Source organism: Anguilla anguilla, chromosome 1, assembly GCF_013347855.1.
Source record: "Anguilla anguilla isolate fAngAng1 chromosome 1, fAngAng1.pri, whole genome shotgun sequence".
NCBI classification, from domain to species: domain Eukaryota; kingdom Metazoa; phylum Chordata; class Actinopteri; order Anguilliformes; family Anguillidae; genus Anguilla; species Anguilla anguilla.
In genome coordinates, this window is record NC_049201.1 from 44,937,245 (window position 1) to 44,962,381 (window position 25,137).

The 25,137-nt window shown below is 45.1% G+C and overlaps 1 protein-coding gene across 34 annotated transcripts in view; it reads left to right on the forward strand.

Annotated features, from left to right (window-relative positions):
• rims2a (regulating synaptic membrane exocytosis 2a) overlaps positions 1-25,137 on the forward strand; it is a 254,152-nt gene that overhangs the window by 3,110 nt on the left and 225,905 nt on the right. The gene's annotated exons all lie outside the window — the stretch shown is intronic.

A 25,137-nucleotide genomic window follows, 5' to 3' on the forward strand; every position in this document is an offset into this window, starting at 1 on the left:
CTTTTAACTACATATCCAACGTTTTAATTGTCGTCTGCGAACAGAGAAAGAAGTATGTATGGTTTGAGCACCATCAAGGAGCACGCGGTCACGAAATCTTCGCTAATTCTCTGTCCAGGATGTCCGCTGTCGTGTGCAAACGGAAGGCTTTCCCCCTTCATGTTTCTGGCTGTGAACATTTTCAGCACCAGAGCGCTGTCCAGTGCTGATTAAGGTGGAGCCGAGTTTCGCAATAGCTCGTCATTATACACGTTATCAATGTTATTTCTTGTGTAGGCCTATACCTCAGCACGTCCCTTGGGAATAATTGTTTTAGCTGTATTTTGACTTTATTTTAGTATGTTTCTGTTTACTGCGAACTCGTAACAAAATTATGCTTTAAGTGTTCATTTTTCAGGACGGACAGTGTTCAGAATTCAGAATAGCTAAATTCAGCAAGGAACAGAACAGACCTGTTCTGCGGCTTTTCTAAAACTCCTCTGATTGTGACAGCTGTCGAAGCGTTTGACAAAGGGAGGCGTATACTGTTTTGAAACAGTATTGACATTCATGGACGTACCACTGTACAACAATAGTTCAGATAAAGTTTTGTGTAGTTCTATAAAATAGACTGGAAGTGGACGAAATTCCCTTTATTTTCTCGCAAGAATGTTTCGCGGAAAATCTACCAGCATGATGACGCTTTAATTAGATAATATCGTTGGTAAATACCGGCGTACAGACCCTTCCATCTTTCAGCGTCGTTTATCACTATGCATTGGAAAATGGCCAGCTCAGCCCATGTTTGCGTGGGTGGTGTAGTTAAGTACATCGGATATGTGCCGTTACTGGGCCTGCATGAGGATTGGTTTCAGGAGCCTTTTATTATCTCTCGCTCTCACTCTCACTCACTCACATACTCTCAAGGATTGCACAGTGTGTAGTGTCACTACACAACCATATAACACTTACCTGCTCACACCCCCACTGCCTGCCCTCCATTCTGTCCAATAGCTTGACTTCTGACCTTTCTATCTCTGCATGTCCATATCCTTATCCCTTTTTTGCTTAGATGCCACAGTTAAAATAAAGATTAACAAGCATACCTTTATAAATTACAATAAAATCAAATATTAGCTGTTTAAAAAGGCAAAGGCATATGTCGAGTACATTATGAAATATAATTACAATTTAGATGCTGCAAAACTTGGCAGCAACCAGTGCAAGGCTATATTTTATTTGGGTGATGTCTAATTTTGGCCGCAGGTCTTGCATTTATTCAGATGGCTGTATGAGGGTGCTCTTTTATGTGCCTGTCCACAATTACTGTCATTTTTTTTTTTTTGGAGACGAGAGTTTCTGTTCCGTCTTCTGTTGCCATTTGTCACAGGTAAACATTCTGCATTCAGTTGTGCAGAATTCTATGTACTGTCTACACTTCCGGTGCTTGTATTTATTTCACGTGGCTTGGGTTACTATCAGTGGAGTCCATCATAGGTGCTCTTCTGTTATATCACCTGTGGCTTTTTTTTTTTCTGAAAGGCGTTCCAGTTGCACAGATGGCATTTTCTTGGAAGAGCATCATGGTTTCCCACTCAATCACTAGATGCAGTGGGACAGAATGGCAGCCTGTCAGCCTATTCTTCAATTTTATATAGAGTCTTTTTGGGGGGGAAGTACGAAAATGATTCCTAAATGAATCATCACTATATTAACCTTGGGCGTTGTAGATCTTAGATGCATTTAAGCCAAAACCTTTGTATTGTAGATGCTTTGTTTGAATGTATGAATACGTGGGTGTACTCTGGTTGTTTGGATACGCGTGCCGTTATTTGTCCAGTAATATGACCCAGGCTTTCAACACTGTTTTCTTTCCTGTTGTAGTGAGATTACATCACATTACATGACTGATTCAGGTCTTATTAAAAGCCGTACTCTGCGATAATGCAGGGGTGCGTTTGCGTCTGGACGGATGAGATGGAGGGGCAGTGGCTCAGGTTCAGGCTGTCATTGTGAGTTAGGGGACTCTTCAAGCATGGCTCAGAGCAGGACAGGTGAATGGGCCAGCACCGCAGACGTGACGCTAGGCTACTTTCGGGAAGGGTTAAAGCTGCCGTTTTAAGTCATTAAGTAAATATTTGAGGCTGGGTATCTTATTGAAAGGGGGGGGGGGGGGGGGGGGGGGGTGGAGGATAGTGTGGTAAATGTGACTCATGGACATATTGCCTGCCTGGTTCCGCTCCGTGTGAATCACCGCTGCTGTTCTCACTCACTCCCGTTAAGGGGGCTGTCTGCTTTAGCCGCTCGATGACTGATGCTGAGGACGATCCCAAAGCTAGGCTGGGCCGGTGACTGCGCAACAGGTGTCAGGAGGACACAGGCCTGCTTCACGGCAGACAAAAGGTCAGCCTCTTTTCCGGGAAAGGCCTGACGTGCAAACCGGACGCAACGTCTGCGCGCTCAGAGGGGAATCGTGATTTCAACTGTCGCGCACGTACCGCCGGGCAGGCCCTTATCTGTCATTCGACAGGGTTAAATTAAGCAAACTGTGCTGAACAGAGTGCGTACACAGTAGAGTTGAATTGACACTGGACATTTTACGGTGTAGCGTGTTGCGTCAGAGAGCTCTGTTCTCCTGGGAGATGGTTATTTCTGTGTGCGGGGACTTCATGCCGTAAGTTCCATGCAAGTTTTGTGAACTTAACACCAAAGAACCTTTCAATGTGAAAACAGTCTCACGTGCCTTGCCTTGTGAAAACTTTTTCCCAGCTCTTGAAAAGCTTCAGTTATACTTTTTAATGTCACATAGGTCACTGTAACACCTCGCGATGCTTGCAAGCAGACGTGATGATACTTGAGTTTAGAGGCCTGGTCTCTTTCATCAGCGTGGGTGTGGCCTGCCTGCTGTCTACCGAGTTTAGCATCCCCTTTGAACCAGAAGATTGTAAGATTTGATGTGAATATATATGGTGCATCATACATGTGTCAAATACTATTCCTTATTGGTAGCCCTGTTTTCAGTACTTTGCGCATCCTCCTTTTGCAAGGATAGAGTTGGCTTGTGTTGGCTGAGATTGCTGAGTTGGCTTGTGTTGGCTGAGATTGGGAGGATCTTTGTGCATGATCACGCTTCCTGGTGGGAGGATAATAGGTTTTTGCCCAAAATGTCTTTGTTCTTGGCGGAGTCCATTACCTTACCAAGAGCCCCAGGACCCATAAACAACCCCCTCACACGAAAGAGTCGCCACCATATTTCCCCATAGCCATGACATCCTTTTCAACATACGCGTCCTTCTTCCGATGCCAAACCCACCGCTGGTTACCGTGGCCTTTTTTCTTTTTTTAATAATTTTTGTCAGTGGATTTTTTTCGTTTGTTTTTGTTTTTGTTCTGGTGTTTTGTCACCCCCTTTTTTTTTTACCAGACTGAGAATTTCATGTTTTTCAAAAGTGATGAATAAAGAGAGCTTTACTGAACTGCGCTGAGCCACTTTCATCAGGGACAGTGCTCCTCTGTGCCCTGCTGTGTTGAGGTCTAAAGGGGTGTGGCACTATTTGGATTAAAGCGAGCTTCAATTAGGGGAAGTTGCCCAAGTCTGTTCCCTTCATGGGCACTGCTCTTCTATTGCTGATGGAAAGGAAGAGGTTTTGGAATATTCTTTCTCTCCACATTTAGCTAAAATGGAATGCCCACCAAACCCTCCTTACCCTGAGTCATATATTCTGAAAAGCCTTTTGTGATACTGTCAAAAATCCTTTTGTAATACTATTGCAAAAGCACGAGAGACAACAACTTTGTTAGCTAACTTTTTCACAGGCATTTCCTGTGTAGGATATGTACATGAAGACGTGTCAAAATATTTTTATGTTTTAAGTATTTTGCTTTTTTTGTTTTGTTTTTTTGTACCGCAGTGTTAAGTGAAGCTCTGAAGTGCCATGTATAGCTGAATGCACTGCACATGCTCATACAGCATGAAAAGCAAAAAACACTTTGGTTGGTTACAAATGAGATTTTCCATAAAAGTATTGGTGCTTTTGTCTACAAGTGAGACGGATGGTGCCTTCACATTCCCTATTTTCTTTTCTTCTTCAATTTGAAATGCCCAGTAATAACAGATGACCCTTTTAATACGACTGACATGAAACCAAAGTGGCAAGTGCTAAATTATGAGCTATGCCCCCAAACATAAAAATAACTACTCTGTCTGAAAGAACAGCCTACTGGCCATGCAGCATTGCACATGCTGGAATTTATTTATTCCCATGTTATGTGCTAATATTTGTATTGCACTTGAGTTGGAGGTCTGTTTCATCAGTAGTCTGCTTCTTGTTGACCCAATGGGGGTTGCATTAGTAAGACTGCAGAAGTTACAAGAAATGCTTTGTTCTTAATGTGGATCAAGTTGAACACAACCTAAGGAGCATTCCAGTTACCTGGTCAACAAGAAAAACTGTGTATAGAACACTGAACAAAATTCAGTGGTCTTATGCCTAAATTGCAGGCACATTGAACTCATAATATTAATTCTAATGACTGTGCTGAATCATGTTGTTGTACAGATATTATGGCTACACCAGTGGAGGTAGTTTTCTGAACTGATTATAAATCAGTGGGTGAAAATAACGATTTGCTCGTTTTTTACGGGACACATTGTAAATACAATATTGTATTCAATACTGCAGTTGTCTGTGGTAGATTTAGTGTTGAGCCCATTTCTAGGCAGGAATGGCAGAAAATTAGAGGGGTTAACTGGTTAACTGTTGCCTATGAGATTTTTTGCATTGGCAGGCGCTTCACAGAATGTGATGCCCGGAGAGTTTTAGCGTTGCTATGGAGTAGCCGTGGATCTGAGTGCGTTACTCGGGAGCGGGGGCTTTAAAGCCGGAGATCGGAGACAGGGAATCCTCGCGCAATCCGAGGAGAAGCCTCCAGCTGCAGAAGCTGCCAACTTCCTGTCATCCCCTCTGGAAACGCAACAAAGACAATGGCTGGAAAATCCGGCGGACGACAGAAGCGCTGTCGTCTCGGGTGTAATTATCCGATCTCCCGATTTCTTCCCGAGGGAAATCTCATCGGACTCAGGCCTCAGCTCACGCACGTGCTTGTCAGCTCCAGCATCCCCCTCTTCTGTCGGATGCTGGATCATAACAAGGTGCGGGTTTGCCGTGGGCTGTTGCATATGCTCCATGTGTGCCGACTTTTTGCGCGTTTGTTGACGGGGTTTTCCGCTTCAAACTAAGGGTATTTTCTATTTAAATGCACGCGTAGAAGACGACAGCTATGTGACTGTAACTTGGGGTATGTCTGAACTAGGTTGTCTAAAATTAATTTCCTCTGTTGGAGTAAAATGTGCTTCTTTCAGATGTGAGTGAATTTTTGAAAGAAGTCATTTTGGCATCAGTTTTAACAAAAGCAGCCTATTGGCATACATAAAGACATTACAACAGCTCATTTTCAGCTGAGTGGCCACGTCCCTTAGGACAGACAGAGTTAGCATTTAAAGAAGAAGGTACTTATATAATTATGAGCCTGTAAGACAATTCAGTGCCTAAATTGAAATGGATTAACAAAGTGGCTTGGTTATTTTGTAACTATCATGAGCTCATAGCTTGTAAATCTATTGTAGTGTTTTTCTCACCAATGTCTGAATTTAACCTCTTCATTGAAACAACAGAAACATACAGTTATCATGTGATACATTCTAAAAATTAATTACCAGAAGTTCATATGGCTGTTATTTTAGTGTGTGCATAAGCATAATCTAGAACTTTTAATGTTCCCTGAAACGGTCTATGTCCAATAAATATATGGAGATGAGACTCTAGGATGGTATTTGTATGGAGGAGCAGAGTTTATACCAGTAGATGGTCAGCCTGTCAGTTTGAATCTTGTCCATTGTGTCTACACCTTTAAAAGTATGTATTTTCTCCTTTGCATTTCTCTTCATTCTCCTGTGATGGTGGCATGTGGGACACTTTCATGCTGTATCAATGTCTGCTATTCTTATGTTCACTGTGCTGGTTCTGCTCAAGCGACAGCTGTCTACAGTACCACATTCTTTCAATACCACCTGGCAAAGGAAGTTGTGACATTAGCTTCATGCAATCTGATTGGTTGTGCTAATTCGTACCAATGGTTGTCAGTCAGCAAGTTTGCTTGAATAAACGAAGCGCATCCCTGGAAGTTGAGCGGACTTGAGAAGACTCGCATTGGAGAGTAAACCTGGTCAGGCTCATAATACCTGAAGGCCTCCACAGCAGGGCTCTGGACATAGGGCATTGACCTCAGTGAGCTGTGGGTTCCAGCCCTGAGAAAGTCATAACAATTACCTTTTATTGTTCCAGGAACTATTACATTTCACTGGTTCATCAACAATTTAAGATTTCTCAATATGAGAACAGACACCTGTTGGGACTGCTGGTTTTTGTTCATACGTTTGCGGATGTTATTTTTTAAAAACAATTTTTGCACTGATTGTTTTCCCCTTTTCTCCGAATTTGGAATGCACAATTGTATTTGTAAGCCGGACTCAGTAGTGTTGCCCGCTGCTTCTGTTCATTGGCTGGTGAGAATAGTACACTCCGTGTGTGGCTTGTGACCGGCAGGAGACAAACACATGAGTGACCTCAGTCAGCGCTGCCACAGCCTGTATTTTTTTGCCCCACCCAGCAGCCTGTCTTCACACAATTTAAAAGAGAATGCAGGGCAATTGGATGCTAAACCACATACAGCCACGCTGGTGTGCATGTGTATATATAGCATCTATTGGCTAGCTGGTGGCTTGATAACCCCTTTATATATTGAGTGTATTTTCTGGCTTGTCCTCTGTGGTTCCTCAAATATCTTTGAGTTATGTGCCGTCTGTGAGAGAGATTTTCTCCTCGCGTGAGTATTTGCCCTCAACGCCCTTTGTGATGAGCATTTCGTGCCCTAACCTCAAAGGGGAACCAAGCTTCAATACGTTCACTCAGACGTTACTATAGCCACCGGCACGGGAGAGGTTTTTGGTCAGAGAAAGAGAAGCTGTGTCCTATAGAACCGCTGGCCGTTAGCAGGGGGCTTGGGTTCATCCTCCACCCGAGGTGTCCATCTCAGGGCTGAGGTCATGGGAGGGAGGGGTGGGGGTGGGGGGGATTTATTGTTGAGAGTGGAGTCCCCGGAGGGCAGGAGTGCTCGGCCCTGGAAACCGGAATGCGCGAGCGGCGGAGGCCGCCGTCCTTTCAGGAGGTTCACGGCTGCTCGGCGAAGCGAGGACCGGCCCCGCCCACTCGCTTGAATGCATCCTGCGTACGCTCCTTTCTCCATGAAGGAATGGTGGGCTCTCTCACACAAGCCTGTGTGCTAGGCCCTTCACCCTCTGGTCCCCCTGAGGGCATGTACACATTAGCCTTAGTGAGAGTGGGATTCCTGTGGTACAGGAAAAGCCCCTGCAGTAACTGGGATGTGTCCCTTGGGTTTGTGAAGCAGGGCTTAGGTTTCGATGTGCTTGTGAGACCATCAGGTTTTGGTGGGTGTTGTGACTCTGCTGTTGTGTATATTATTAAGTGCTCTCTCTCTCTCTCTCTCTCTCTCTCTCTCTCTCTCCCTCTCACACACACACACACACACACACACACTCGCTCACTCACTCACTCACACTCTCTCTCTCTCTCTCTCTCAAATACACTCTCATTTGAGATATTGTTACTTTGTCCAATAAAACCTATTATTAGTAATCTAATTGACTGTACTCAAAACCCAGGAATGTTTTTTAAAAATATGTATTCATCTTGCACACTTAAATGGAGTAAGCAGATACAGCAGGTGGTGTCCCATATGTTTTGGCACATTGTTAATATGTGTGTGTGTGTGTTTTGAGTGGCATTGTCCATGAAATACAATGACAAATATTGAAATGGATGAATAATTCATATGCTGTCAATTAAATCATAAATGTGAGGTGTTGGTGTTGGGGTTTGATGAAATGATCTGAGAGAAGCCAGGACAGTGCAGACTGGGCTGGGCCTGTGAGGTCTGAATCTACAGCCAATGTTAACAGTTCATTCTTATTTCTCCTCCCTCCCTCTCTCCCTCCCTCTCTTCATGTACCTGGGTCCATGAAACATGTTTACATGTTGCTACATGTTTAAACCCAGGTATGAATGATTACTTGAGCTGTTTTTGAATGGCTTGGAAAATGAAAGCCTGTTTGTATGAGTGAACCCAGCAGTGAGATCAGGTTCTCAGGAGGCGGGTAGGCGGATGTGGAGGGAGGGGAGAGAGCTTCTGCTGTGTGATGATGTTGTGAACTCTACATCAAGGTGCCAGGTGTAGAGGCCTTGGCACCATGAGAGAGAAGGCTGTGGGTTCTAGCCCTGAGAAAGACCCCATGACAAGGACTTTCCAGCATTCAGAAATGATTGCTCAAGAGGAGAGGGCCAAGGGAGGCGCTGACGTTCGCGATCGTATCTCTCCCGCTAAGCCACCGGTTGCGACGGGCACCCTGTCAACGGCGAAATCTGCTCGTAATCTCAGGCCGCAACTCACCGGGTGGGGTAGAGAGAGAGCGCCAAGATCTCATTGTCTCCACCTGCGCTTTGTTCTAAGAATGTGTCTACGTCAGTCAAATTTATCGCGGTTTCCCCCCAAGAATAATGAAAGGAATTCTCTTGTCTTTATGTTGAATGGGATCGACTAGATTAAAGCAGTTGTGAGGATATGCAGATAAATTCCTTATTACCATTCATTCTAATCGAAATTATGTGTAAAGGGACTTTTTAGAAAGGATTTATATGTACTCGTGTACTCAGCCATATGAATCCCAGTATGCTGCTGGTGCAGGAACATGGACAACATTGTAGGAGAAACTGAGTATGGACTTTGGCTGGAATGCATCGGCTTACTCTTTCTGCACCCGAGAGCACAGAAATGCAGTGCTGAGCTAGCTCTCTTCTGTGACATTCTATACTTGGAAGGGTATGGACATGGGGTCATTTCATTACAAATAATAATCCAGAACTCAGTTCAAGAAGGCGGAGCCTGTGAAAGTGGGAACTCCAATCCAGCTCTGTGATAGGGGCGCTGCCCTCCTCCGTGGGGGCGTGGCCGCCGGCTTGTGGGATGGGCCTGAGAGAGGCACCAGGCAGAACTTCACACATTACATTACATTACATTACAGGCATTTGGCAGACGCTCTTATCCAGAGCGACGTACAACAAAGTGTATAACCATAACCAGGAACAAGTATGACGAAACCCCTAGAGAGAAGTACCGGTCCAAGTACAGGGAACAACCGCATAGTTCAACCTGGACCCTGGTGGTTAAACTGATTAACACTAACAACGAGAACGGCAACAACGCAATCTATGGAAAAATAAAAATAAATAAAAATACAAGTAGTCGTTAAGACTGGCGCATCAACTAAGTCACCTATTAAACAGCTGCCTAGTTACAACCCTAAGTTTAGTCATTTACAGGGGGGGAAGGGATGGGGAGAGGTGCAGCCTGAAGAGGTGGGTCTTCAGTCGTCGTTTGAAATGGGTCACAGTCTCAGCTGTTCTGACCTCCACAGGGAGGTCATTCCACCATCGTGGGGCCAGAACAGAGAGGAGACGTGTTCTGGAAGTGCAGGTGCGAAGAGGGGGAGGTGCTAGGCGTCCTGAGGTAGCAGAACGGAGGGATCTGGCTGGCATGTAGGGTTTGAATATCTTTTGAAGGTATGCTGGGGCTGATCCCTTGACTGCCTGGTATGCTAGAACCAATGTTTTGAATTTGATGCGAGCTATAACAGGCAGCCAGTGGAGGGTAGTGAGCAGGGGAGTTACGTGGGAGTGTCTGGGGAGGTTGAAGACCAGACGAGCCGCAGCATTCTGAATGAGCTGCAGGGGTCTGGTGGCAGATGCCGGTAGTCCAGCCAGAAGAGAGTTGCAGTAGTCCAGGCGGGATAGAACCATTGCTTGGACCAGGAGCTGGGTTGAGTAGGTGGTGAGAAAGGGGCGGATTCTGCGGATGTTGTATAGGAAAAATCTGCATGCCCGGGTTACTGCTGCAATGTTGTTGGAGAGGGACAGCCTGTTGTCCATCATCACTCCGAGATTCTTGGCGCAGGGTGATGATGTCACTACGGTGTCCCCTAAGGAAATGGAAAAGTCGAGGAGGGGAGAGGATAGAGCAGGAATAAAGATTAGCTCCGTCTTTCCCGGGTTGAGCTTCAGGTGGTGATTGTCCATCCAGCTCTGTATGTCCCTCAGGCAAGCGGAGATGCGGGCGGGGACCTGTGTGTCCGATGGGGAGAAGGAGAGAAAGAGTTGCGTGTCGTCGGCATAGGAATGATAGGACAAGCCATGGGCAGATATTACAGGGCCAAGGGATCTGGTGTACATGGAGAAGAGAAGGGGACCAAGGACTGAGCCCTGGGGAACTCCGGTGGTGAGGGGACGGGGTGGTGATACCTTACCCGCCCAGGCAACCTGGAAGGAGCGGTCAGAGAGGTAGGACTCAATCCAGTCAAGGACTGTGCCGCGGATCCCTGTTGCTGCCAGGGAGGACAGGAGGGTAGAGTGGTCCACAGTGTCAAATGCAGCGGAGAGGTCTAGGAGAATCAGGACAGAGGAGAGGGAGGCTGCTCGTGCGGCATGGAGTGACTCACTGACCGAGAGGAGTGCAGTCTCAGTCGAGTGGCCAGGCCTGAAGCCAGACTGGTGGGGATCAAGCAGGTTGTTCTCAGAGAAATAAGCAGAGAGCTGGTTAGATGCAGCACGTTCGAGTGTTTTGGATAGGAAAGGGAGGAGAGATACCGGGCGGTAGTTCTGAATGACTGAAGGATCTAGTGTGGGTTTCTTCAGCAGCGGGGTGATGTGGGCCTTCTTGAAGGATGAGGGGAAACATCCAGAAGATAGGGATGAGTTCACGAGGGAGGCGACAAAAGGGAGGATGTCTGGTGTGATTGCTTGAAGGAGAGATGAGGGGATAGGGTCGAGGGCGCAGGTGGTAGGGCGGTGGGTGAGCAGAAGCTGGGAGACTTCAGTGTCTGAGAGGAGAGAAAATGTGGAGAAACAGGGGGCGGAGGACGCAGAGGGGGCGGAGGACGCAGAGGGGGCGGAGGACGCAGAGGGGGCGGAGGACGCAGAGGGGGCGGAGGACGCAGAGGGGGCGGAGGACGCAGAGGGGGCAAAGGAGGTGCGGATGTCTGCAATCTTTTCGTCAAAGAATGCTGCAAAGTCATCTGCAGTGAAGGAAGATTGGGGTGGAGGAGGTGGCACGCTGAGGAGAGAAGAGAAAATAGAGAAAAGTTGACGAGGGTTAGAAATGGAGTTATGAATTTTGGTTTGGTAGAATTTTGCCTTAGCGGCAGTGACAGAAGAAGAGAACTCTTTCAGGAGAGACTGATAGGCTGAGAGGTCAGATGGGTCCCTGGATTTGGCCCACTTCCTCTCAGCAGCGCGGAGGGTGGCCCTGGAGGTGCGCAGGATGTCAGACATCCATGGACTGGGAGGGGATGAACGTGCTGGCCTAGGGACGAAGGGGCATAGGGAGTCGAGTGCTGAGGAGAGAGATGACGTCAGGGTGGAGGATGCAGAGTTAGTGGGGAGCTTGGAAAATGATTGAAGAGTGGGGAGGGAGGCAGTCACTCTGTGAGCAAGAGAAGAGGGTGATAGGGAGCGGAGGTTACGGCGGACAGTGACAGTGGGGATGGGAGGGGGAGAGGGAGGGTGTGGAGAGAGGGGGAGGGAGAAGGAGATGAAATGATGGTCAGACGTATGCAGGGGGGTAACCGTAAGATTGGAGCTGGAGCAGGTCCTCAGGAAGATCAGGTCTAGGAGGTTGCCTGCCTTGTGGGTTGGAGGAGAGTGTTGTAGGGAGAGGTCAAAGGAGTGAAGTAGTGGTAGGAAGGCAGCAGACTGGGAGGCTTCTAGGTGGATGTTAAAATCTCCGAGGAGGATCAGCGGGGTGCCGTCCTCAGGGAAGGAGCTGAGCAGGGTGTCTAGCTCATCCAGGAAGCTTCCCAGGGGCCCCGGGGGGCGATAAATAACAATAATATAAAGGTTAGCAGGGTAGGTGATAGAGACAGGATGGAATTCAAAAGTGGATATGGACAGGTCAGGGAGGGGGAGAACAGAGAATTTCCAGGTGGGGGAGATCAGTAGACCAGTACCACCACCACGGCCAGATCGCCGGGGGGTGTGGGAGAAGGAGTAGGAGGATGAGAGGGCAGCAGGAGTGGCAGAGTTGTCTGGTGTGATCCAGGTCTCTGTGAGGGCAAGGAACTGCAGGGATTGGAGGGAGGCATAGGCAGAAATGAAGTCTGCCTTGCGCGTAGCAGACTGGCAGTTCCATAGTCCCCCTGTGACCGTGAAGTTCTCACAGGGGGTCAGCGGGGGGTAGCAGAGGTTAGAGGGGTTCCGTTGTCGGGGGGGGGCACGTCGCTGGAAGCGCCTTCTGAGGGGGAGAGCACAGACTGGAATGGGGAACTGGCTCATAAACTAGGAGGGAGCGACGCTAGCGTCGCTCCGAATGTACCTAATTAGCAGCTGAAAAGCTGAGTCGAATAACGCACTGATTACAGGTTAACAGTTTGTGATAGTGCAATAATCGCAATCTATCAATTCTAAGAATCAAACAATCTAAAAACAAAGACACCTAACGCAACCTAAAACCAAAGACCAGTTTCCACACAGGGAAAAGTTTAAAATCTAACGCGGTATGCAATTAGTAAATGAACGCAGATACTTATCCACTCTAGCAGGACGGATTTCAGCAGTTCTACGCACCTGGACGAATTATACACTTACTGAGCGATTAGGTGAGCGGTGGGAATGTGTGGTTTAAGTGACTGTTTTTGTGTGCGCATTGACATGCCCCACAGTCTGGTGTTCAATGCTTGGTCTGCCAGCGCCTACTGTGATTGGCAGCTTTGATTGGTATTGCTTCAAGGGGAAAAAGTCATTGCATTTTTGCAGAATGCTTGTGTTGTTGCTTATTTTATTGTGGTTGTAATTTTGGCAATTTATAACTCGATTTGTTTTCAAAAGTTGTGAAAATAAAATTTTCTTAAAATTCTGTCATGCTTGGCAAAGCATATTCTCATTTGGTATTGTAATACATACCCCATGAAGTGTTCAACACCTCACCGCAACATACCATAGACGTTGTAGAGAAAGACTTGATGAATATGAATGACTGAAGACAATGAACTGTGGGAGCATGAAGGGGAACATGGAAATGACACTGTAACCTGTCTTTCAATATAGTTCCGAAGATCTGCAAAAAAAAGAAAAGGCAATTTTCAGCATCCGAACATGACTGCTGATGTACGTATACCTTTCGCCTGAACAAGAGCAGAGTAATCTGGAATAATTTGACCAGAGTAAATCTGGTCTAACTTTTAGAAACGCTGTCTAAAAGTGGGAAATGCATATCGTGCCCTGGGTGTTTGTGTTATTAACAGTAGATAGTTTCAAAAAAAGTGTTTTTCCGTTTGTTTTGAATGAATTTTTCTTTGAACATGAAACACGAACTTGCATTTTGAAATGTTCTCTTTTTTGTACGGCACTGACATCAAGAAGTATGTGCTTTACATGTAGAGGTGTCGACATGTGGAACAGCTTGCTAGGTCATGTAGTGGAAACAAGCCCTTGGGGTGCTAATGTCCAGACTTGATGGACGTATTAGTGGTTACTCCCTAGACTGTTGGCAAATGACTAGTCTAGATGGAATGAACGGTCTGTTCTTGTCATTGCTCTGTGTACTGTTATGTTCTTTTGTTTTTATTGATGCGCAGACTTATTTCGATATGGGAAACCTTGGGCTCCAGAGTGCATCTTTTCATGAAGGCACCCAGCTCAACCACAACCTTGGCTGCAGGTCAAGCCTCCTCGTCTTTGTTATTGGCCAACTGTGGCCAGGAGTCCTTCTCTGTGTGACCTAACTTTACTCAACCTGACAAGGGAAAGGTGGATTTAAGTATTCAGTAGCTTAGCTGCGCTTTAGTTCTTTCCTAGTTCAGGTCAAGCAGGTCACACATTTACATGAGTGAGAGATATACCTCTGAGTTAATGCCCTTTCCTTCAAACAGTATGTGGTACCCTTGGCTTGTGGATGTGGATGGCACAAGATTGACTCGAGGAACGTTGTGGATTCCAAATACAAAATGTGGAGGAAAAACACCTTGAAAGAAGGGAAAATATGTAATATATAGGACAGCTCTATTAATTCTAAATAATTACTACTAAACGTTTAATGATAACTTTTCATAATTAAAGGTAAAGCGCTATGACGTTATGGTCATTAGCATTGCATACTTGCATTGTCTTTGTATTTCCAATGTTGTGGATGAGAAAATGATCTGGTGCTATGATAAATTCTGCTTTGGTGAGTTCCAAATAAGTTGTTTGTGGGTGTGACTTGGCAAATACCTTTGGAATATATAACCACTCATAGTTTTCTTGCAAATTGAAGCACATGCACAGGCGTTTTAATGTCTTTTACTCCTTTCACACACAAAACCCAGGGTTGACACAGGATATTGAAAATGGGTTATTGGATTAGGACATACTCATTTTAGGTGTGCATGTGCGTGTGAGTGTCTGTGTGCGTGCGTGCATGCCTATGTGTATGTATGTGTGCATGTGAATTTGTGTGTATGCATGCGCATATATGTGTGGGTGTATGCGCATGTGTGAGTGTGTGTGTGTATGCGCGTGTGTGTGTATGCACATGTGTGCGCGTATGCGTGTGTGTATGCACATGTGTGAGTGCGTGTGCGTGTGTGTATGCGCATGTGTGCGCGTATGCGTGTGTGTATGCGCATGCGCAGAACATGCAGCTATTTTGAGAGGCGCCGCAGCAGGTAGGCCGTGGCTCTGTTTCAGTTCAAGCTGGTCGCACACAAACAGTGAGAGCCCTCATGCTGCTCGCGGGACTAAAAATAGCCGGGCTGCTGTTGGCTTCGCCCAACAGCGAGCAGGATGGCTGACTGGCTGCTTCACACTGCTGGCCTCTCTCCAACTCTCTGCCCCTCAGGAGGCTTCCGTTTCATTTGACAAATATATTTTTGAGTTGGAAGCAAGGCTTCTGTTTTAATCACCAAACAATAGCAAGGGTTTTTTTCCCCAACTTTTTTCACATTCTCAAACAAATAAAAAAAAAACTTTTATGATACAGCTATGTTGTTTAGCACCTTCCTTTGTTCCCCTGTTTGTGTGTGTGTCCCATAAATGCAGCCTCCTCTGTCATGTGATTAGGGTGCGTGCTAGAGCGCGTGTCCTTCAAAACACGTGTGGCCGGCTGACGGGTTCTTTTCACTGTGAAAGCTGAGCTGTGTGGTTATTGCGACGGGAGAATGCAGAGGTGCTTCAGCTGGTGTGGGCAGCCCCTCTAGCACCCGATCAAGCTGAGCAGTCGCCCTGCTGTGTAGGGTGGCAGTGTAGTGTAATGGGTAAGAAGCTGGTCTTGTAACCTAAAGGTCACAAGTTTGATTCCTGGGTAGGACACTGCTGTTGTACCCTTGAGCTTAACCTGCATTGCTTCAGTATATATCCAGCTGTATTAATGGATGCAATGTAACTGCTATATAGGAAGTTGTGCAAGTCACTCCAGATAAGACTGTCTGTTTGTAATGCAATGCAATGAGGCAGGAAAAGCCCTGCTTACTGAGACCCTCCCTGCCATGGAGCCTGAAATTCATTTGAAGATTTCTGAATAAGTCTTACAATAACCCCTGACAAAATGTTCATATTTATATTGATAACCCTGGCTTTGCCCTTGAGACTACAGTGCTCTAAAAGCAAAATAACAAAAAATAAATCACTAATAAAATAGTCTGCCTCAGTCCTACCTGGATAATTCATGACTACTCCAAGTCAGTTAGATGTCCTCAGATTGCAGGATGGTGAAAAAAGTAAAGAAATGGAACTCCTTATTGGGTTATAAGGCATTATATTGTTATTTCTAGAAACCCAAGAATTTGTATTTCTCAACTTGATTAATTACAGTGGTACAGCAGACGGTGTCTTGTATGTTCAAATGCATCCTTAACAGTTCAGCATGTTGCTAAAACGAATTATTCATGAGGTAAGCTAAATAATAGAAATCGGTTGACATGGTCATTATTTGTGGCTAATATATTTGTAAATGCATGGCAGGGTTATCCAGGCGTGACGTAACATGCCCAGAAAAGTCAGTTGAACTGCTTTGGCCTAACTGAGACGGCCTGGCTTGAACGAGAGCCAAAGTGAACTGAGCTCACTTTCTCTTTCTCCGTCTCTCTCTGTCACATTCACTCCCTAGCCGGCCTCACTCTCTCTGACTCTCTCGCGGAGTGAGGGATGTGGCGAGGGAGAGCGAGCGATCACTCTCTCGCCCTCGCTCACCCTTCCGAGAGCTCCCGGTGGCTCACACGTTCCCGCCTTTTCCCTCACGCGCTCGAAGAGGGTGCAGCTGGCCGGCAGTGGTGACAGCTGTTGACGGGAGCGTTGTATCCGTTTTCGTGTAGCGCAGCGAAGTGACATGAAGAAAGAGAGGAAAGGAGGAGGATTTATTTGATTGTGCATCTATTCCCAGCTTCTCCCCTCACCCCACAAACACACTGTGTAATGTGCCTCCTGCGGAATGTCCTCGTATTGCCCAAAAACCTGAAACGGGTGGTTATGTAACAGGTGTGTGAATCTGGGAACAGAAGCACATGTGTGCTTAATGAATAACTAATCATATAGATTGGGGTGGAAGGTACGCTATCCCGCCAAGTTACGCCTTGGTGGGGCAGCATGCCCCATACCTATACAGCACAGAGAGTTTGGTGATTACTTACATGACTGCTGATTGGGAATGTGTAATAAAGGGCGTGTCAACAGCACATTATGTCATGATGTGATTGTCTTAGATGGCGTTGTCACATTCGCTCTGTAACGGTTCTCCAAATTCTTGGTTTGGTTTACACTGCTTTTTTTGAGCCACGATTTGGCATATGAACTTCAGGTTCAGTCATGTTAAACTGGTGAGTTTAACAACAGCGTTACAACAATAGTATGCTTTGATGGTGAACTGAACCATGCCTGTTTACTGTGCTCTGCTTCACTTATTCGGAAGTTTGGCCAAATCGACAGAAGGCAGTGAGAAGGGTATTAAGGAAGATGAAACTAGAAAGTGAGCTATTTTTGATAATAATAAAAATAAACTGAAAAACCTGTAGTACATGATGTGCGTACCAAGGCTGTTGGCTCGTGAATTGAGGTTTCATTTGCAGCTTCAGAAATGCTACACCCTTATGTAACATAGCATTGCTACATGTTTAAACCCAGGTATACTGTTAGGATAGGTGGGATTATGGAGATGTGGCTCAGTGGAGTGGATGGGAATGAGTGTATTGTAGAGGACACAGACTCTCTTACTGTTGTGCCAAAAGTAGATGGAGCAAAGGGATAGTGACCTATGAGCTGCATAGCTAAGTAGTCACTTTCTTAACTACAGAAGAACAAGAGAATACATAATGAGAGAACAGGCATGAGAACAGGCATACATTAAAATATTTTATTTTAATCTTTTCATTTAATCTTTTATTTTAAATCTTTTAGATTAAAATACAATTTTAATTTTATTTTAATCTACCCTCTATACTACCATTTTCTTATTTTCACTGTATTGTTGTATTTTCATTGTATTGTTGTATTTTTATTGTATTGTTAAGCTCCTTGTATTGCAATTTTGCACAAAAGGCGCTATATAAATAAAGTCTGATTGATTGATTGATTGATTCAGCCTACCTAGTCTCACCATTTGTCTACAAACTAGAGGGAATCTACTGTAGCACTGCATTAAGCTTGGAGGTGAACATTCCAAGAGTCTCTGCCTCTACTAGCAAGCTATTCAATGGATTGAAAACTCTGTATTAAGAGATATTAGCTAATATTCACGTGGAATTTACTATTTGCATTTCCAACCTACACCACCTTGTTCGACTGGCAGAACTCAAGCGACTTGAAGCAATTTAGGAAACATTGGGTAGCATTGCTTTGGAATGCAGCTTTTCTAATTTCTGTGAGGCAAGATAACCTATATTGTTTGTAGTACAGTAACTTGGCGTCATTTTGATATCAGTACTTTTAACGGCAGGCCTAGATTTTGGCAGTTTGAATGAATTAATTATAGACATTGCTTTGTATGTGTGAGTAACTTGGCATTTTTGTATGTTGAAAACGTGTTTTTCATGAGATTATAATTACTGGATATGCCTTCAAGCATATTTGCGACCATTTCTCTGGTTAACCTCTCTTAGATCTTTGAAAAACTTTCAAGAGTTGGAGGAGACGGTCCTAAATTTCCAGAATATATGGAAACAATCTGTGCTATGTTCACTTGTCAGAAGTGATTTCTCCTGAGCTGATGCTGAAGGATTATTACACAAAACCAGACCCAGAGCTGAATTTCATTTTATAGGCTGAGGAATGCCTGACCACACCAAAAAAGGACCTCCTCAGGAACTTCCTCTTCACCCTTTCTTCATTGTGACACCATTTACCAATTAACACAGGGGTAACTGAAGTCACCCATTATTAACGTCTCTTCTTCTTGACAAGCGTGTTTTAATGTTTCCATTGAATATAGTGTTCATGTTGCTGTCTGCAGCTGGTGGTCTGCAGCATACTCCTTTACTGTGTCCTTTCTCATACACCCCCGGAAAGCTAATGCTGATAGCCTCGCTAGGAATGTGTGGGTAACTTCCTGAAATTTCATTCTTCCTTAAAGAGCTACACCCCACCTCTCTTCTTCAGTTTATCCTTCTCAGGAAGTCTGTGTCCTCTACAATGCACTCATTCCAATCTCTTTCACCAAGCCGTAGTCTCCGTACTCCCGCCTATCCCAGCCCAGGGACAAATGCTTTCTCTGTCAAAATGAGGATCAACATTTCAGAGTTGTAAGGACTGCTAACTAGCACAACTAACAGAGCACTTTCTGTGTCGATAATTTTCAAATGTTAATTGTATTTTCTCCTGCGCACAACTCCAAGTCGATCTATGCGTGGAAAAATAGTCATTGGGTGACTTTGTTTGATTCTTCGCCGAACAGCTCGGCCTGCCCTTGAAGTGAACTGCATGCATCAGAATGAGCAGGAGGGGAGAGAAACCTAAATCCCTTTCCTATTTTGGGAGATAACAGATTTCAGCGGTAGGCCCCTGTCTCAGACTGCCTGTGAGGGGATGAGGAGGACTCAAACCTCCATCTGCGAGGTGAACGTGCATTTGCGTCTCTCAGGAATAGCAGCGTCAAAACTCTGCTCCCTTTATACCTCCGAACGCTTTAGCATAATAAGCTGACACAGGATTAAATGAACTCTAAACCCTGATTAAATAGCAAAAACTCTTGTGCTCCTTGAAAACATGCCACTTGGTTGTTTTCTACAGTGACATAAGTGCATAACAGATCACAGGAACTTACCTGCACCTGTCAACAGTTTTTCCCAGCTATGTGATGTCATACCATGTGCTTTGTCATTTCATGCAGTTGTGTTTGAATATCTTTGATGTATTTTCATGATTTGAGAGGCCTCCATTCAGAATATGAGCAAGGCAATCCTTGTATTGTTCAATGTGATTTTTGCATTTTTTACACATTACATATTGGGTATGGCTGGATGTATACTTGTACCTTAGTAGCAGAAATTACATTTCTCACCCTGATTTACTCTGTGGGCTCACACTGTCTTTGCCAAAGTTCTAAGCCCTTCATATGTGGTGAAGCAGAGGGAGACTGCCACAGCAGCAAACACTGAGTTGTAGGACATAGTTTGACCCGAGCCAGCTGGTCATCACTGGAAGAACCCCACCCACCCCCAAAAAAAATCAATAAAAAAACTTCCAGGACATCAGAGCTGCAGTAAGGCCTGCCGTTCTGCAATTTGGGGACAGATTTGGCAGTGTGTATTCTTTGTTGCTGGTTGTATAATGTCTTGGCTCGTGGGGGTTTCCCCAAAGAGGAAAGGTCCTGCCTAAGTGGGTTGATCTTAATGTCGAGTGACAGTTTATACAGGGGAATCCTTGAGTCTAAATTTTGACATCAGCAGAGAGGCAGAAGGGAATGGACTGAGAATGAGAGAACAATAAGGGGAGTGTGTGGAATTTCATAATAACATTCTGCTTGGACATATAATGTTTTACTTCTGGTTCCTCATTAGTGCATGTTCAATAATCTCTACTCAGTGTTTTAAAAAAGAATGCAGTTTATGACAGAGTGCTAATTCACCAGGCCATATTCTCATATATGATGCTTCATACAAGTTTCGTTAGACTGGCTGGCTGCATGTTTCTGTGTTAACAGAGCAGGCTTTGTCTTCAGATAAATGCTCTGTCGATTCTGTCCCTTATGTTTGCTGTTGTCTTTCCCAGTAATGCACTGCACACCTCACACTAAAGAGTGATTGTCTAGAGAAGATGCCCCTGGGCCTAAACTGATTTTAAAAATTAAGATTGATTTCTTGTGAAAATGTCTACAAGTGTGCAACTCATTTATTTAACTGTGTGCATATTTAGCGGGTTCATTCTTGATTGTGGTGGTCCTTTTTATTGTTTTGACCAGTTTTGGGTATGTACAAGCTGACTAGAGGTCAGATATGGATATGGTGAAATATGGAAACTCTATATTCAGGATATTGGATACCGGGCCTTGCGTGCAGCAACCTTCTCATTGTCCTTTTGTCTGGGGCAAAGTGTACTGTAAAGCTTAGCGGCGAGGGTGTGCCTGTTAGGGGGCTGTGACAAGCAGGGCCGCGGAGCCAAACTTCACAACAATAGCCAGGGTATCCATTACGGCTCTATTGTTAGCTCCGCAAGCTATTATTATGACCCACTCTGAAAGCGACTGAGCTAGGCAGCGGTTCAATACGGCTCACCTCGTGCGCGCCAACTCTCTCGTTCACCTCGCGGACGTGTCCACCGGGCCGACCCAACTACGTTAGCCAGCGCGGCGGCGGCGTGGTTCCCATGAGGACCGCTGTGTGTGCGCCGAGGCCGCACGGTATAAAACAGCTGAGATATTGCTGATTGCATCCCCCGCGGTGTCCGCGTTATTTATGACGCTAGCTCTGTGCCGGAGTCGGGCAAGGTGACGCTGTCGGACGGCGGTGTCTGCCATCATTCTCTCCCAGGGGCAGTCGAGGTGAAGCCGCGCAGACTTTCGGCGTCCTCTGTGGGGGCTCTGTGGTCGCGTGTGCGCTGACTAATCGATCCAGTCCGACTGGTATCAACCATAAATGGCGCTGTTGTCTGTTGGAATGGTCTAAATTTGCAGGTCAGTGTGACTATTGTTAGCATACCCTATTGCCCTTTACGCATCATAGTACTATACTTCATAGTACACGTGCACACGCATACACACGTGTACCCGCACACGCTTTTCTGCCAACCACAAAAGGGAAAATATGAAAAATTCCATGAGTATAAAGAATGAGCACCCAATCTTTTCTCTCCCCCGCTTGCATTTTTAGCTGGGTGGTAAAATCCGCAGGGCAGGTGATTTGTGTTCCCTCTCGCTTTCCCGGCAGTACTGAGCTTGCAATGGCGAGAGGCTCGCCGCCATGTGAGCTCTCCCAAGGTCTGCTCCCTGTCTCCACCTCTGTCCTTGGGAGCCCAGACACTGCTCCTGGCTCCTGGCTCCTGCTGGCATGAAGGTGAAAGAGGCGACTGAGAACACCCCTCCCTTCCGCCGATTTAAGAACCTTCACACCACCTTCCACCGATTCCCTCGCTTAGCTTAGAGCTGCAGGAAGGCAACGGAAGTCTGAAAGGGTGATGATGGTTCTGCTGCGTCAGTTTCAGAGAGAGAGAATGAGAGAGAGAGAGAGTGAGAGCGAGAGAGAGAGAGAGAGAGAGGGAGTGGGGAGGAGGGGCCTCTAACACTGTCTGGTAATGGAGAAAGTCACCCAAAAGAGAGCGAAATGGTGATGTGGGCGTAGAATTTTAATTTTCTTTTAAAAGTATATCCACACAGGCCAGTGCCCAGTGATTAGCTGCCTCCCCTGCCATCCTGGAACAGCTGAAACGTCTCAGGGTGAGAGATATGAAGTATTCAGTGTAGGCCTGGTGGGTAATCTGGGCAAACAGATGGATTTTTAGTTATATTTGGCTGCAGATTAGTGACTTCCCCACTGTTCCGACTGTCCTTTTACCTACACTCTGTGACAGGCATGTGTATTATAAAATTTATTTTCCATGAGGAATTGTGGGAGGGGGAGTCAAAGGAACGAATTGCTCATGTTATTAAACATATCTGGTTGTCGGGTGGCCACTGGATTGAAAGTCCTGTTTCTAGAATGTGCTCTCCTGCAGGCCAGTGTGACCCCCCGCTCCTCCGCTCCCCAAACCTGCTCCCCTCCCACATCTTCATACCCACCACCCATTCTCCCTCCTCTCCTACTACATCATTGTGATGATGATGTGCAGAGGAAGAAATTGTCAGCACTCTTGCCTGCCCATAATCCTCTTTGTGGAGAGAAAAAGTGTTAAGCAGCCCTTCTGTTTCCTCCTACAAAAAGACAAAATAAACAGGTGTCCCACGACTTAATCTGCTCCTTTTAAATTGGACTCTATTTTAGGAAAGCTCTTTGGACATGGTAGAAGAGATTCTTTCTCCAGAAGAAATGGGTAGTTCTCAGGTCTCAGTCATGGAGCTTGGACACAGACAGATTGTGTTCATGCTGACCCAACATGGCAGTGTCCTGTATCAGGTCTTTGGGTGATGGAGAACAGTGTGAGGGTTTATGCCTCTTATGTGGGCAGCTCCTGACCATGGTGTGCTGAGCAACCTCTGTGCCTCAACCATGAATATCCAAGTTTAGAAATGTTCACTCATAGAAAGTGTCCAGCACCGAAGAGACTTTGTCAAATAATTATCTGAAACACCTCAGGTACTTAGATGCAACTAGTTTACCTATTTAATTAGAAACATTCAATTTTGCTGCTGTTAATTAAAAGTAAAAATATATTCCATACAGTTACACCTTTTCGCACTAAGATCTTTCTTTCAAAATTCTCATGGATTTGCAGGAGTGTTTGCAAATGTTACCAGCCTCCAGAAAGTTAAAGTGCTTCAAGTATTGACTCAAGTCTGCCACTGAGACAATATGCCAGCTGTAGTGGTGCTGGCCCAAACACTGCTCTTATCTCCCTAGGGACCCTGAATGGACAGAATGGTACAAACAAATACTCTCTCCATTGTGAGTTCTTATTTCATTGCCATCTAGTACGTTTTGGCAAGCTGTGAATGAATAACTACTGCAGGAGTTGCCAGAGCTGCTGCTATCGTTTTATCTTTTGTCCCTCTGCTTATCTATTTAGACGCAGCGTTTCTCCCAGACACAATTCTGCCGGGCCGCGGAAGGTCACGGCACGGTTTGCCGTTTGCTCTTGAGGCTTGCTCCTGATCCTATTACCTCAGCGGCTTGCGTGGACTTAGCGCCTCTTATGAGAGGGGGCTGGTCACTCTTATTCGGGCTGGTCAGGTAGAGTCAAGGTTGAGACCGAGTCAAGTTTACCCTCACTTGGGCTGACTGACCGTGACTACCCAGACGCACAGAGGTGCAGTGGGTTCCGGGTTCTCCTGGGGTCATCTCAAAAGAAGTGTCTAACAGAGGTGGACAGTGAGGGCCGTATCCGTTTCTGGTTTTCATGCCAACTTTTAGCCTGAATGACTTAAATAGACCTAACCGTTACGCCACCTGACATTTAGCTACATTTCTTGATAAGCACATGAATGACAGCCAAAGACAGTTCTTGTGCTGTCTGATACGTTTTACTGTGATCCAATCTACGAGTGAACCAGTGTTAGCGTTTGCATCTAATTAGCTCATTTAGCCAGGATAATTGGTGGAAACAAAAACCTGCACACCCACACCGGCCCTCCAGGACTGGAATTGCCCACCCCTGGTCTAAAACCGTGTTTCATTGGATAAGACTGGGGCAACTGGGTAACTGCAGGGCAAGGCTTTGTGGCCAGATTGCAAATTAGACAGCACTTAAAAGCACTTAACTGTAGAAACACCTGAGCTCTGGTGGAAGAGAGTGCAACCATTCGGCACAGACATCATAGTGTCCTTAAAGTTTGATATGTCATACTTCAGCCCACTCTAAAGAGGCGTGTCAAAAGATATTACCCAAGATTCAATCAAACACACTTAGCCACTTTAAGAACATATGCAATTCTATCAAACCAGACTTCAGACTTCAGCTGGATTCAATACAACAAGTCTGTTTTTATGACAAAAATATAAAATAAAAACCCAAGAGACAGGAAATAGGAGTGGCCAGAAAATTGCTGAGCCCGGGCTGAAGGCAGCCGCATTTTTAAAGAGCAAGTGAACTTTGCAACCCTTTGCCAGGCGTCTGTTTCCCTGATTTTGCTTTTTCAATAATATTAATATAATATTATAAAAGGGGAAAAAAGTTAAAAATGATTTAGTGAATAATTGTCACTCTTGATTCATGTAACAATTTAGGAAAAAAGATATAAAATAATATAGTCTTTTCCCAGTTTTATTCTGCCCGTATAAGCATGTAGATTAACCTACATGAGGATTAAAATAATTTCAAAAATTTATGTCCACTAGTACCCCTACCGCAATAGGAAAAATATATCCAACCAAATTATCAATACAGTGTCTAATATAAATATATGTAACATATGTATACGTATATGTAATTATCTGTGCAATGTTTTAGTGTCTGTTTATACCTGTATAATATTATGCATCCTATGCAACCTTTAATGAAGGTTTAATTTGTGAAACTGCACCTGTTACCTGAAATCCAAATATCAACCTTGACTTGTAGTAGATGTAAAAATTAGGCTATATTTGTTACAAAAACACAACAATAGTTGACTATGTCCTTGTGATTTACCATTTCATCGAGTGGAACCAATGAAACAAAATCACTTAAATCCTTAAATTGTTTTTATTTCTGTACGAAGATGGTAGAAAATCATCTTGAAATAGAAACAGTTTATTTTCCTACAGTCTTGCCAAACACTGGCAGGTCCTTAGGTTAATTTAATTACATTACATTATCAAACAAATGTCTTGCTTTGTCATTGAGTCATTACAGTTTTGGACGTATGGATATGTTGAGTTGCTGCCAAATAGTCTGAGATCGCTGCAATAGCCTGCAGTCTTTTAGAGTAAGAGACATCAAAATT